Genomic DNA, 14,065 nt, shown 5'->3' on the forward strand with positions numbered 1-14,065 from the left:
TCTGACCGGGCAAGGAGGCGCAGATGAGTGAGGGAATTCAGGAACCGGACACACGGTCCTGGCAATGGTTTGACTGTTAACATCTTGTCCAGTCTAACTGTAATATGCATGTATGATTTAATAATACACAAGTACAATTCAATGTAATTTTATTACAGTGTACATGCTTCTATGTAGGAATATTCATTAATATTGACATGATTGTGTTTTAGAATTCTGACAGGAAGCAAATAATATATATAAATGTAAGATTACTGCCCATTTGGGTAAAGATGTAAGGTGATTTTATTGGTACAATTACCTTTGTGGCTGATTCAGTTCAGCAAGGACATTTACCTAGTTTATATAGGCATGAATTATGGAGGATGTTAAACAGACTATCTCCCTTGACATGCACGTTGCACTGTAAAGTAGGTGTTAGTGAATCTATCTTCTCACATCTATGTACTTACACTCTACGTTTAGTGAGGATTTGGTCACCACAGGCAAGCGCAGTCGCACAATGTACTGAGCAGGGTGTCTATCTCCCTATACATGCATATTGGCATTTTGTGTTTATCTTTTTGCGCATGCGCAACAACAGTATATGCTGGGGAATGTCCATTACAGCAGACAGGTGCACTTACGTGACAACTGCAAGATGAAGTGTGCAGTCAGTTACTTTGGGGCATGTCCAAATGTAAGGAATGCTGAAGAAGGCATCTATCACTTTGAGCATGTGCATTACATCAATATATTTTGGTGCCTAAGTTTCAATCTTTTTGCACCATTACAGGCTAAGGTAGGACTTTATCCTTTCGGGCAGTTCTGCATTCTATGGCAACCTATGCATTTTTATAGCTTTGCTTTCCTGCATTTGCAAAAATTTCCCTGACGAAGCTCCGTAGCTGGAGGGAAATGTGCGTAGGGCACGCAATTATGTCATCAGCTTCTGTTATGGAGGTGTTTTAGACTTTAGTATAATGAGTTTTCAAGTGTTTGGAGCATTTTGAGTTATCACACTATACCATATTACAATATTTTGTGTAACAGGGTATGTCCCAACCGTGCCTGTTCCTCTCCACCCAGTGTATCTGCTTTGTAAGCCCTGTTAAGATCAAGGCATTAGCAGGTTAATCTGTTGGCCCTTGACCCCCCTTCCTGCTTCCCCAGAAAGTGAAGGAAGGTCTGTGTTGACTCATGGCTTGTGTACAGCCCCTAGTAGGTGGGTAAAGTCCATGAGCCCGCCCCTTCTTGAAATTTCTAAGGGGAGTAGGCTAAAGTTAGTGGGAGTCCCTCTCAGCTCTTCATGGAGTGAGGGGGTGGGGAGTCTTCCTTTCCACCTTGGAGAGAGAGGATGTGCGAAAAGAGTCTTCCTCTCACCCAGGGGAGAGAGAGGATGAAGGAGAGTCCCTGCCTGATCCCAGGCTAGGGGGAAGGAGGGATGAAGCAGATGGGAACTGTGAGTCCTCCCCATTGCAGGGTAAGCCTGTTCATTTGGCTAGCTAGTCAAGGCCACCTGAAGCAGTGGAAGTAAGCACCGTCCAGAAGTCCTGAGGTGTAAGCAGAAAACTGTGCTGCTAAGCTGTAAGATGTATGCTGCGATTAAAGATCCTGCTGCAATTATACTTCAGCCTATGGTGTCAGTTCCTGGGCTGAGAGAAGGTATGTGTGTAGTGGTGGGTGCTGACGCCTAAACTGTGGGAGCCATCACTAGTGGAGGCGCTGAAACACCATGAAAGAACCAGAGTCCTGTGAACCAGTCCTTCCCAAGTCTCATAACACCCTGCAGACCACTCAGACCCCCTGCGAACCAACAGGCGATGCACCAAATAGTGAGGTAACATGCTCCCTTCTCAGATACTGGCCTCTAAGTGAGGTAAGGGGGGGTGAGGGGGGGGAACACGGGTTACACTAGATATTAAAGACAGGAGATTTTTTGAGGCTATTAGAGTTATTCTGTGGTGGTATATATGGTTCATGTATGCTATAGCAAGTATTTTTGTAATATCCAATGGCCTGTGGCAGTCTTGATTTATTTTATAGACTGTCAGTTTGGACTCATAGTATACTGAGCCATCCTTTATAGCTCTGGCTATTTCTGCCTGTACAGGGTTGTGTGCTTTGGTTTATATTTAGGGGTTATTATATCCACTTATATCTTGCCTACAATCAATATACTGTACAGTATATTGTAAGGCCGCATATTGCTCCTACTATCTTTTTCTCCCCAATCGGTTTTACAAAAAGGGAGATATGGTATAATTTACCTATTAATCAGTTACACCTACTGTCACTAAAGTTAGCAATTGATCAAGCTCTTTAGTTTATTTTCCATCTTAATACCCATTAGGTGTATCACTGTGATTTTGCTCTTGCTCCATGATGTTATTTCCATCAACACAGAATTACGCCATTTATTCCTCATCTCAGAAAACAATATTATTAAATCTGAGTGTATTAAAAGGAATTTATTTGTATACCGTTTCACTAGTGGTTGATTGATTTTTTTATTTACAGTTACATTCACAATCGGTAATATATGTTTTAAGTACATTTTATTAAAAATTATATTTTAAAATTGTTAGTGCATTTAATTGAATTTATTTTTGAGCACACTGTCTAGGGTACTCACCATTTTACTGATTAAACCTGAGATACCATAAAGATTCCCTCCTTTAGTACTTCCCATAGACCTGTACGGGTGCACAGAATAGTAAGGTTCAGATCCAGGGCTGGTAGGAACTCGAATCGCCCATGAGGCCAGCGACCATCTTAGTTTAGGGTATATAAACCCCACCCAGTGTGCTAGTTGTATCCTGTCCACTTTTTTGTTCACAAAGCTTTGTCTTCCATGGTTACCATTACCTTTCATCTAGCTCTGTAGACCTTACAGGTACCTTTTGGGTTTTTGTCTTGTACTCCCCTTGCACTTCTAGCCCTCTGCTTTTTGTCAATCTCTGACCTGGGACAAGGTAAGCAAGGTAAGCAAGATCATAGTGACAGGGAAGAGACTTGTACTGTTACAAATGTAGTGCTGTTATTTTATGCTCACAATGTTGCTCTTACTAATGAATATTATAATCAATTAAGAGAGCAAAGAGAAAGCAGATGGAATTTCGATAATCGTGTTGATAAAAACAGAGAACTAACGATAACACCCCCCCCCCCCCGAGTCTCAGACTCTATTCTGGATTAAGATTCGGGGAAGGTGGTTAGGCCTCCTGGGTATGTATCGGGCAGGGTTAACCCCTTGATTACTATAGCAGTTAATAACCGCTATGGGGATTAAGGGGTTAATGGAAAGTAGTGAGTTTTTTTTTTATTTTAATGTTGCTGCCCACAGAAGACATGGAGGATGGATATGAGGATTAGGGCAGCCTTCAGTCTAGCAGGGGTAAGTACACCATTAATTTACTATATGTAGGCTGGGTAACGTTTTATTTTTAATGGGCAAACCAGATCTGAATAATAGTGATTTTTCCCATTACAATATGTGTTGGAGGGTGCGGGGGGGGGGGGGTTGTTGGGGGTAGATGATGTGGATAGCAGGGTGCCCATTCATTGCTATTGGGTTTAATTTTCCTCCCATTTAAGGCATAGGAAAACACTTTAATTTCCGCATCGGGGACCCCATGCTACCCGATTTACAGGCCCAGTATTGGGTGATGGTATCTCCCTGCATTGTTTAAATCTCCCCCATCAAGTGACAAGGAAATTTAAACTTTGCGGAGATACCGCCACCCTATACCGGGTCCTCTAACTCGGGAATCACGTTGCCCCGAGGCTGAAATTAATGTGGTTCAGCTCCGAAAACTCCCTGATCAATACTGTATTATTAAAGTAAAATAAAAACAGTGTGGTCACCTGTAAGAGCTGTGCAGGTAGATGCAGCTCTCTATTTGCAGCTCTTACATACTGCAGGCAGATCGCAGGGGCAGAACTCGAGTGGTATTGGTATTTTCCTACCTCATGGGTTCTGATGCAAAAACTCTTTATAAATACCGTTATAACACAAACGTTAGATCATGAGGTAGTGTAAGGAATCGGGGAACATGTTGTCTGCGGCGTGTTAACTCCTTACCTGCTGCAGCACCTCCCCACTCTGCTTACAGACAGCGCACGCACCCGCAGCTCTTCACACTGTGCCACAGAGCTTGGCTCCGCCCCCCGGTCGCGTGATGCGTCTGTCACGTGCGGTGTACGCACATGAAGTCGTGCACCGCTCCCCAGCTACATGGGAAGTACTCCTAATTGACCACTTGTCTCCTGAAGCCTATCCCTACCTCCGCAGAGGACCTGGGTCCGCTCCGCCCCCTGCCTCATTGGTTCCTGTTTAATTTAAAAGACTTTCACTTCTGCCTTGCTGAGCATAACCTATGTAGCCTTGTGTTCCTTTGTTTGCTGTGCCTTGCCTTGTACCTTGTTGCGGTGTTCACCTCTGTTGCTTTCTCGTGTACCGACCCGTCTTGACAATAGGACCCCCTCTGGATTATGACCCCAGCTTGACTATTGGACCCTCCCTGGAAAACGACCTCGGCTTGCCTCAGACTACCCGCACCTCTCCAACCCCTGACCACGGTTTCACGGACACTGACCATCCCACTTGCTCCGCCCTTGGACTCTGGCAAGTATCTGGACTAACCCGATTTCACCAACCCTGACCCAGCTACGCTGACTATCCACTCTCCAGGCGTGCCTCCGCTGCTGTGGGTGCGCAGCCTTGTACTTTCCTGCCTTGTTCCTAGTGAGCGCAAGCGTTACAGGTAGGCCCATGCCCTTCCAAAACCACTTATTTGTTTCAAAATATGGTAGATTGGAGGTTTTACAACTTATACATGATTCTTTCAGAGCTCTTCTAGTCCTACATCTGCTTCCTGGTAGGCCCCATTGTGACCTGAAAGATACTGGCCATGCCCCTGATGACATATTCACGTTTAACATACCTCCCATGAGCAAAAGGCAACTAGTTTCTTTGAAGCAGTACCAATGACCCTGCTTACAATTATCTAAATATCTGTGTATAAGGTCTCTGATAATCAGTGACAAGGAAAATATTGAGAAATCTGCTTCACTGGAGATTCAGCAGCCTGCCATAGCAGCACTAGGAATCCACAGACCCCCAATGCTCCATTGCCATTTTCATTCCATGTAGCAGGGCTACAACCGGAGAGGTGACCTCTGCCAGATAGTAGTAGAGTATTTGGTTTTGTCTGTAAGTGTTAGCCACCTGTGTGACAGGGTGTCTGTGCATGAAAAGTTGATGACGCCTACCTAAATTAAGGTCATATGACCTCTGATATACTGCCATTCACTCAACATTTTAAAATTGTTCTCATTTTTTGCAAAATGTTAGAAAATACAACACAAAATTGTCTTATGTCTGATCAATGCCACATTTTAGTCTAAGAAATATAGCAAAACAAATTTTCAAAGCAACTGTACAGTTTAATTTAAAAAAAAAAAAAAACTAAGTGGGTTATTATATTTGCTCATAGAAATATCAATTTTAGCACAATGTATTATCATGTTGTGTATAGTAGTAATATTTGTTATCAACATTTGTGCTAATATTGGAAAGCTACACACACTGGGAAATCATTTGTTATGACCAGGATATACAGTAGGCAACTAAAAAGGTGAACCCCAGAAATGCCAAAAGGTTAGAAACACTGTTCAATGTTAGAGCATTCAATACCTTGCTTACTAACGGCATTCGCCTCCTCAATGCCAGATTAGCAAACTACATTATCTGACATGAAGTTGTTAACCTCTCGACATGTCATGTAGCTGTACAAGGTTTGCTAGAGAATATCTGTTCAACATTAAATGCCATATTCATAACTTTACTGTAGGTGTATGAGAATGGCACTAGAGAATAGCACATACTAAATTGTTGTTGTGTACAAAAATTGCATTGAATAACTTAGTGAATGTAGACATAATAATCATTTAATATTGCCATTAGATTGAGGTTCCCCTCACCTCATAGTGCGGCTGCGCTGGCAGCGGAAGCAGGGCTAGTGCGGGTGCTGAGTGGGGATAGCTGCGGGAGTGCTGCGGCAGGTTGAGGGGGCAATCCGGTCGCCGCAGCTCCTTGGCACAGGCGGTGGCCATGATGGGACTCCCCACGCATGCGCAATGACGTCTTGCGTATGCAAAGTGGCCTCAGAAGGGGGCAGCCATTACAAGGGATTTGCACATGCGCAATGGCTTTAATACAGCGGCGGCCATTAAAGAGTAGCTCCGCAGGGGAACTACAATTCCCAGTAGTCTCTAGGGCTGCGATCATATGCTGCTAGAGAGCCAATAGGACTGCCAGGATTCACTGCACCAAAGAGATACATTTGGCTCGCTCTGCACACAACGCCAGTCGGAAGGGGAGCTGATAAGTAACATATAGTGTCCAGGGATCTGTGCATCCCTGGACTAGGCCTAGTTTGCCCCCTTAGGCCCAAGGTAGGCAATGAGTCCCCATAAGCTTGTGGGTGCTGCGGGGACTGGCCTTTAGACAGGGACATTGCCCCTTTAGCATTATAGAGTCAGGGACCCAGCTGTAATTGCGGCCTGTGGTCTGGAACTAGATCACCACCACAATATAAAGAGATTCTCTTCATGGTGGAACACTCCAACCAGAGTCCACCCCACGTAGAGGCGGATGCCATCGCTGACGATGACGGCGTGGGACCAGATGGGCCACTTTCATCAGTTAGTGGTACCCAGGTGCCGGAGCACTCAGCAAGTATCCCCTCCCAACAAGTGCACCAACACACACTTCCTGTAGGTAGCGCTACTGACACTTTGGGATTGGTTGGCACCTGTGGACACCAGGGTGGTTAGGTACACAGGGCACCTCTGTACTTTGAGGGAATTGAACCAAGGTGTATAGAGTGGTGATTGGACAGTGGGTCAGAGTGTGTGTCCGGCCCTGCAAGGTCAACATAACATATATTATTGGGTTATAGTGTTAGCTATGTTCAGTAAACCTGTTACTATATACAAGAGTGTGTGTGGTCATTATATTGGGTCCTGTGAGGCGGTATCCAGCAGTGCTAGGATCCTTCACAGGTGGAGGTGCTGTCATCGGACAAATCAGGTACACACCAGGCTCCCTGCAGTGGAGGATCAGGCCTCCTGTGAGCCTTTTAGGTAAAGTAAATCACACGTAGTCATCCTAGGCATGGGGGTAAGGGGGCTACAGAACAAAAGTAGAAGGGACACCTTAACCTTTTCATAAGCAATCTACTGTTGTGTGCTATATTATATTAGTGCTTATTGCACCAACATTGACTTGAGTAAAAAAAAATGCACACAAAAAATCCCTTTGCCTCATTTAGCAAATTTGAACTTGTAAGAGATCTCTGAGTATGCCATGATTACCTAATATTCTTATATGGGGTGGAGGCACATACATACAGTGAGAAAGGAATCGTACAGAAGGTTCAAATCCTTTGATAGAGCAAAACCATTCCATCATGTACTGTACAGTACACATGATGGGATCATTCAGAAAAAAAATGTCCCCAGACTCCTATTGTTCTCACATAATATTCAAAGTGGCCCATTATAAGTGGCAGGACTACTGAACAACTCAAGTTTAAAAGGAAGGAACTCTTACCCTAATGGATCTTATCCTTCTTCTCTCTCAGGTAAAAACCATCTCTAAATCCTCATTGAAGCCTTTGCTGTGTGTATTATATATATGCAAGTGATCCAATGCTAGGTAAAAACCATATTTGAATGCTGTTTTCTGTCTACCCCTAATCAAATTAAGTGTTGCCACCTAGGCAGGGAACACCCTGTGTAGAAAACCATCTGTTTGAATGTGCCTCAGATGTGTTAATTAAGCAGACAGAACCACAATGTCAGGTGACTTTTTAGGCCTATATAACCCCAGATAGAACAGCCCTATGCTGCCTGCAGCCCATATTCATAGTGGCCCATTATAAGTGGCAGGACTACTGAACAAATCAAGTTTAAAAGGAAGTGGCCCATTATAAGTGGCAAGACTACTGAACAACTCAAGTTTAAAAGGAGGTGGCCCATTATAAGTGGCAGGAATACTGAACAAATCAAGTTTAAAAGGAAGTGGCCCATTATAAGTGGCAAGACTACTGAACAACTCAAGTTTAAAAGGGGGTGGCCCATTATAAGTGGCAGGAGTACTGTACAACTCAAGTTTAAAAGGAAGTTCAAAAGAAGTGAAGAAGTGGACACACCCAACTGGTCCTGATTCCTGCATTTGAACTACGCTGGAAAGGAGGATATCATCTATACCAGACTGCATCATTACTGCTGTGATGCTGCCTTTACCATTTATATTTGCTGTTACTTCACTTCTTCTCAAATTATGCACTTCTTTTTACCAGCCTCAGTATGTCTCTAACTCTATTCATATATATCCATCTCTCCTTCCTTCCCCACTTCTCAGTTCACATGAACTCATTTCTTACCTGCATCCTCTGACACCACACAGCTATATCCCCTGCACTAAAAAACACACCTACAACCATCCTCACACATCCTCTTTCTATCAATGCTTCTCTTTCTTGCTTCTGGGGATATCTCTCCCAAGCCTGGAACCTGCATTATTCCTACATGCGCTCGTCCTCGCCTGCCAATTGCAACCCCTACTCCTTCTGGTGTCAACCCCTTCAATCTCATACCCATCCCCTCCCCCCCTTCTCTCTCCCTTTCTCCTGTGCCCTTTGGAATGCTCGCTCCATTTCTAACAAGTTCCTCTCTGTACATGACTTTTTTCTCTCTCACTCTCTGCTCCTATTTGCTATAATTGAGACCTGGCTCACTCAGTCTGACTCTGCTCTGGAAGCTGCCCTCTCCTATGGTGGCCTTTCCTTCTCCCAGACTCCGAGCACTGATGGCAGGGGTGGAGGCATGGGGCTCCTGCTCTCCTCTCTCTGCCGTTACCGAACCCTTCCTATTCCTCCCTCTCTTGCTTTTCCCTCCTTTGAGGCTCACACTGTCCAGATCCTCTCTCCTCTCCCTGTCCATGTGGCGGTCATCTATCGCCCACCTACCTCTACTTATCCCCATTCTGCCTTTCTCTCTCACTTTGAATCCTGGCTCTCTTTCTTTCTCTCCTCAGGCTCCCCTGTTCTTCTCCTTGGGGACTTCAATTGCCACATTGATGACCCCTGTCTCCCTTGGGCTTCACCCTTTCTTTCTCTAACCTCTTCTTTTGGCCTTCAACAGTGGATTGCACCCAGCACCACAAGGATGGCCACTACTTAGACCTGGTTTTCACTAAAAACTTCTCTCTCTCCGATTTCTCTATTTCCCCTTTTCCTCTCTCTGATCTACATCTCATCTCATTCTCTCTATCTCGCTTCTCCACTTCTCCACCTCCATCTACCCCCCGGTTCTGCTGAAACCTGCGCTCTATTCACTTAACTGCCTTTGAGTCCACTTTACGCTCCTCCCTCTCCTCCCTCAGCATTTTCTACAGACCCCGACAACCTGGTCAGGAACTACAACTCTGTTTTGTCCTCGTCTCTTGATCTACATGCCCCGCTTTCTCTCTCCCGCACTCGCCCTTCTAACCCTAGTCCCTGGCAAAATTCCCACACACACATGCTGCGTTCCTCCACTCGTTCCTCTGAACGCCTCTGGAGGAAGTCTCACACTCTTACAGACTTCCTTCACTACAAATTTATGCTATCCTGTTTCAACTCTGCCCTTTCGCAAGCTAAACAAGCCTACTTTTCTTCACTAATCAACATGCACAAGTCTAACCCACGCCGACTGTTCTCTGTCTTTGATACTCTACTCAAACCACCCTCAGCTGCCTCTCCTTCCTCCATCTCCGCTCAGGACTTTGCTGACTATTTTAAGGAAAAGGTTGAATCCATACGTCAGAACATCCTCTCTGTTTCTTCCTCCCATCCTACACCTCTTCCTAACTCTCCTCCAGCCTTCCTTGACTCTTTTTCCACTGTTTCAGAGGAGGATGTGTCGTTGTTGATCGCCTCTTCTCCCTCTACCACTTGCTCTCTTGACCCCATTCCCTTCCATCTCCTAAAACCTCTAGCTCCTACTATAATCCCAACGCTCACACACATTTTTAACTCCTCCCTCTGCTCTGGAACCTTTCCATCCTCCTTAAAACATACAACAGTCATACCATTGCTCAAAAACGGCAAGCTTAACCCTACCTGTCTTTCTAACTATAGAGCCTGTCTCCCTCCTGCCTTTTGCCTCTAAACTCCTTGAACGTCTTGTATTCTCTCGCTTGCTCCTTTTTCTCAACACCTATTCTCTCCTAGAACCTCTACAATCTAACTTCCGCACTGCTCACTCCACGGAAACAGCCCTCACTAAAATAACTGACGACCTCCATGCTGCTAAAGAGAGAGGTCATTACACTCTGCTCATATTACTCGACCTCTCTGCAGCATTTAACACCGTGGACCACCCTCTTCTCCTTCATATTCTCCATACTCTTGGTATTCGGAACAAAGCTCTATCCTGGATCTCATCCTGCCTCTCCCATCGTACTTTCAGTGTCTCTTCTGCTAACACCTCCTCCTCCTCTATTGATCTCTCTGTGGGAGTACCCCAGGGCTCTGTCCTGGGACCTCTTCTCTTTTCTCTGTACACACTCTCTCTAGGTGACCTAATAACATCTTTTGGGTTTAAATATCACCTCTATGCTGACGACACACAAATATACTTTTCAACACCCTACCTTACACCTGCTGTACAAACCAAAGTTTCTGAATGTCTCTCTGCTATATAATCCTGGATTGCCCTCCGCCGCCTTTAACTCAACATGGCTAAAACAGAGCCCCTCATACTTCCTCCCAAACCTGGCCCTACTACCTCCTTCCACATTACTGTTGGAACTACGATCATTCACCCAATCGCCCAAGCACGCTGCCTAGGGGTCACACTCGACTCCTCTCTCACATTCGCCCCTCATATTCAAAATATTTCTAAAACTTGTCGCTTTTTCCTCCGCAATATAACTAAGATACGCCCTTTCCTCTGTTGCTCGACTGCTAAAACTCTGACTCAGGCCCCCATTCTCTCCCGTCTTGATTACTGTAACCTTCTGCTGTCCGGCCATCCTGCCTATCACCTGTCTCCCCTACAATCTATCCTAAATGCTGCTGCCAGAATCACTCTACTCTTTCCTAGATCTGTCTCAGCATCTCCCCTCATGAAATCCCTCTCTTGGTTTCCGATCAAATCCCGCATCTCACACTCCATTCTTCTCCTCACTTTTAAAGCTTTACACTCTTCTGCCCCTCCTTACATCTCATCCCTAATTTCTCGCTATGGACCATCTCGACTCTTACGTTCTGCTCAAAGATGTCTTCCTTCTACCCCCTTTGTATCTAAAGCCCTCTCCCGCCTTAAACCTTTTTCACTGACTGCCCCACACCTCAGGAATGCCCTCAGTACCCGACTAGCACCCTCTATATCCACCTTTAAGACCCACCTTAAGACACACTTGCTTAAAGAAGCATATGAATAGGACTGTGAATATTCTGAACACATGATACATAAAGCTTGGCCCCCTGCAGGTGCACTTACCAGAACTCCCTCCTACTGTCTCTGTACGTTCTCCCTACCTACCAATTAGACTGTAAGCTCCTCTGGGCAATGGACTCCTCTTCCTTAATGTTACTTTTATGTCTAAAGCACTTATTCCCATGATCTGTTGTTTATATTATCTGTTATTAATTTGATTACCACATGTATTACTACTGTGAAGCGCTATGTACATTAATGGCGCTATATAAATAAAGACATACAGTACAATTATTGAGAACATAGCAATGGAAGAGGACAGCTTGGTATATTCCTGCTTCTTAAACACAAGAGATTTGCAAAATGTTAAAACATGCATTTGTAAGTCTTTCCACATTTCTTTTTTTTTTTTTACCAAAATCAGTTTCTAGAGAATAATTTCAGAAGGCTAAAAGTTTCTCATAAATCTCACATTTTCACCATGTACTGTATTCACTGTTTCTCAATTGGCAGAGCTCCAAAATATGAAGGATGCACTGACGCAAACTCAGCCAAGCACCGGGAAGAAGTGAAGGCCCTGAGAGGGGACTTGCAGGATCAAATTGAAGAGTTGCAGATGTAGGTTTCTGAGTGCAAGAGGGAGGATGTGTCCGTACGTCATGTGGCTTGCCTGACATTGCGCTATGAAACCAAGATGGCCGATTTCCACAAGCGTCTTGACCACACGGCCAATGACGGGGCCCGGCTGCAGCTGGAGCTGGACAAGGTCTGGGAGGAGCACCGGCAGCTCAATTCAAGTCAAGAATAGAGAAAAGGAAATAGATTTAAACCTTGCTCTGAAACAGCTGACAGACGTGGAATCGCGACTCAACTCCAAAGAATTTGAACTAGCAGCTGCACTGGGTGAAAAAAGAAATACAGAAGGACAGCAACAAAGATGCTACCAGGACGTGGAAGAAGCTGCCAGAGTAGTTCAGTCTGGATATCAATCCTACCTCCTAACAGAGCAAGCTGTGTGTTCCTATGCGCATATCTTCAATGCTGTTGTAATGTTACGATTTGCTATAAAGATGAAGTTGGGGAAAGAGATTAAAATACTAAAAGAGACTTGGAGACAATGGAAAGTGAACTCAATGCCCTCACTGATGACAAAGAGGACGGAGAAAGAATTGACTTTGATTGTGCTGCTGTTATTCCAGAAGAAGATAGGCATCTTCCTGAGAATACTTAGAATGTACTCCCTGAACTGGGATTCAAAAATCCAGATTCTTAATTTCATTTACTGTGTCCAGATGATTATCAAACTAGTGAAGACACCCAGGCCTCACAGAAGATGTTCTAGCCAAGTGGTTGGCAGTTCCTGAAAACACAAACATGATGGAAAATCCTGATAACATTGTTAATATGGACTGCATTTATACAGAGGCAATTAGGTCTCCAAAACCCAAAGGTAATGGCCCCAAAAGGGAAATCAAGAATTTCTTATGATAGTAGAAACTTAGAGGAGACATTTCAGTAAGAAGAGCCTACAAGTTTAAAAGATTGAAAAGCGGAAGCGACGACGGGCAACGTTGCACCTTAATATTTCCAGATCTCGCCACTCTGGACCACAGTGTGGAGCCAAGAAGAATCCGGTCCGGGTGTCGCATCAGAGGCTGAGGAAACAGTCCAGTCATGTGCAGGACGTAGCGGGTGTTGAAATGAAGTCTGAAGATGTAATAGACTGGAAGTCAAGGAAAATATGTGTAGGAACTGACTGATTTATGTTACACGTGCGGACTATGTCACGGACACTTAACCTTGCAAAGAATTTGCTACTACAGTATATGCTATATTAGGCCTCTGCAGTCCCTTAGCGGGATGAAAATAAAACAGGCAGAAGCCTGGGTTAAGCAACGTAATGCTTGGTATTATCCTGTTATTTCTCTAATTAACCCTAGAAGACTGTGTTGTGAAGAGCCCAGACAGATGTCAGCGCTACAAAGGAGGGTCGTTTTTCACTATATATATATATACACATATATACAGGCATACCCCGATTTATGGACACTCACTTTAAGTACACTCACGAGTAAGGACATATTGCCCAATAGGCAAACGGCAGCTCGCGCATGTGCCTATCAGCACGTCTTGAATAGCAATACCGGCTCCCTACCTGTACCGAAGCTGTGCGCAAGCGGGGAGACTATAGAGTCTGTTACAAATGTGTTATTCTCCAGTTGTAATCCAGGGGGAGCATAGAGGGAAATAAAATAAAAAACAAGAAAAACACAATCTAAGTGTAGACAGTTTTTAAATCAGTATATAAATTCTGTGTTCTGTCTTGGCTCGTATGTGATGCCTACTTACAAGATGTAAGTCAAAATCAAGCGGTTTTGACACACAATGGTCTCTGCTAGAAGGATTTCTCCACCAGGTAATGGGGTCTCCAACTCTCAGCTCAGCAGCAATGTGTATGTAAAAGAAATGATAACCATAGTGCAGACCAGTACAATAAAAAACTCGACTTTATAGGGTTAAAAATGAACACTTACAATAAAAACAAGTAATTTAAGCATGTGTCACAATCATTGTGATCAAGGAGAGAAGAGTT

The sequence above is a fragment of the Ascaphus truei genome, chromosome 2 (assembly GCF_040206685.1).
Source record: "Ascaphus truei isolate aAscTru1 chromosome 2, aAscTru1.hap1, whole genome shotgun sequence".
NCBI lineage: Eukaryota > Metazoa > Chordata > Amphibia > Anura > Ascaphidae > Ascaphus > Ascaphus truei.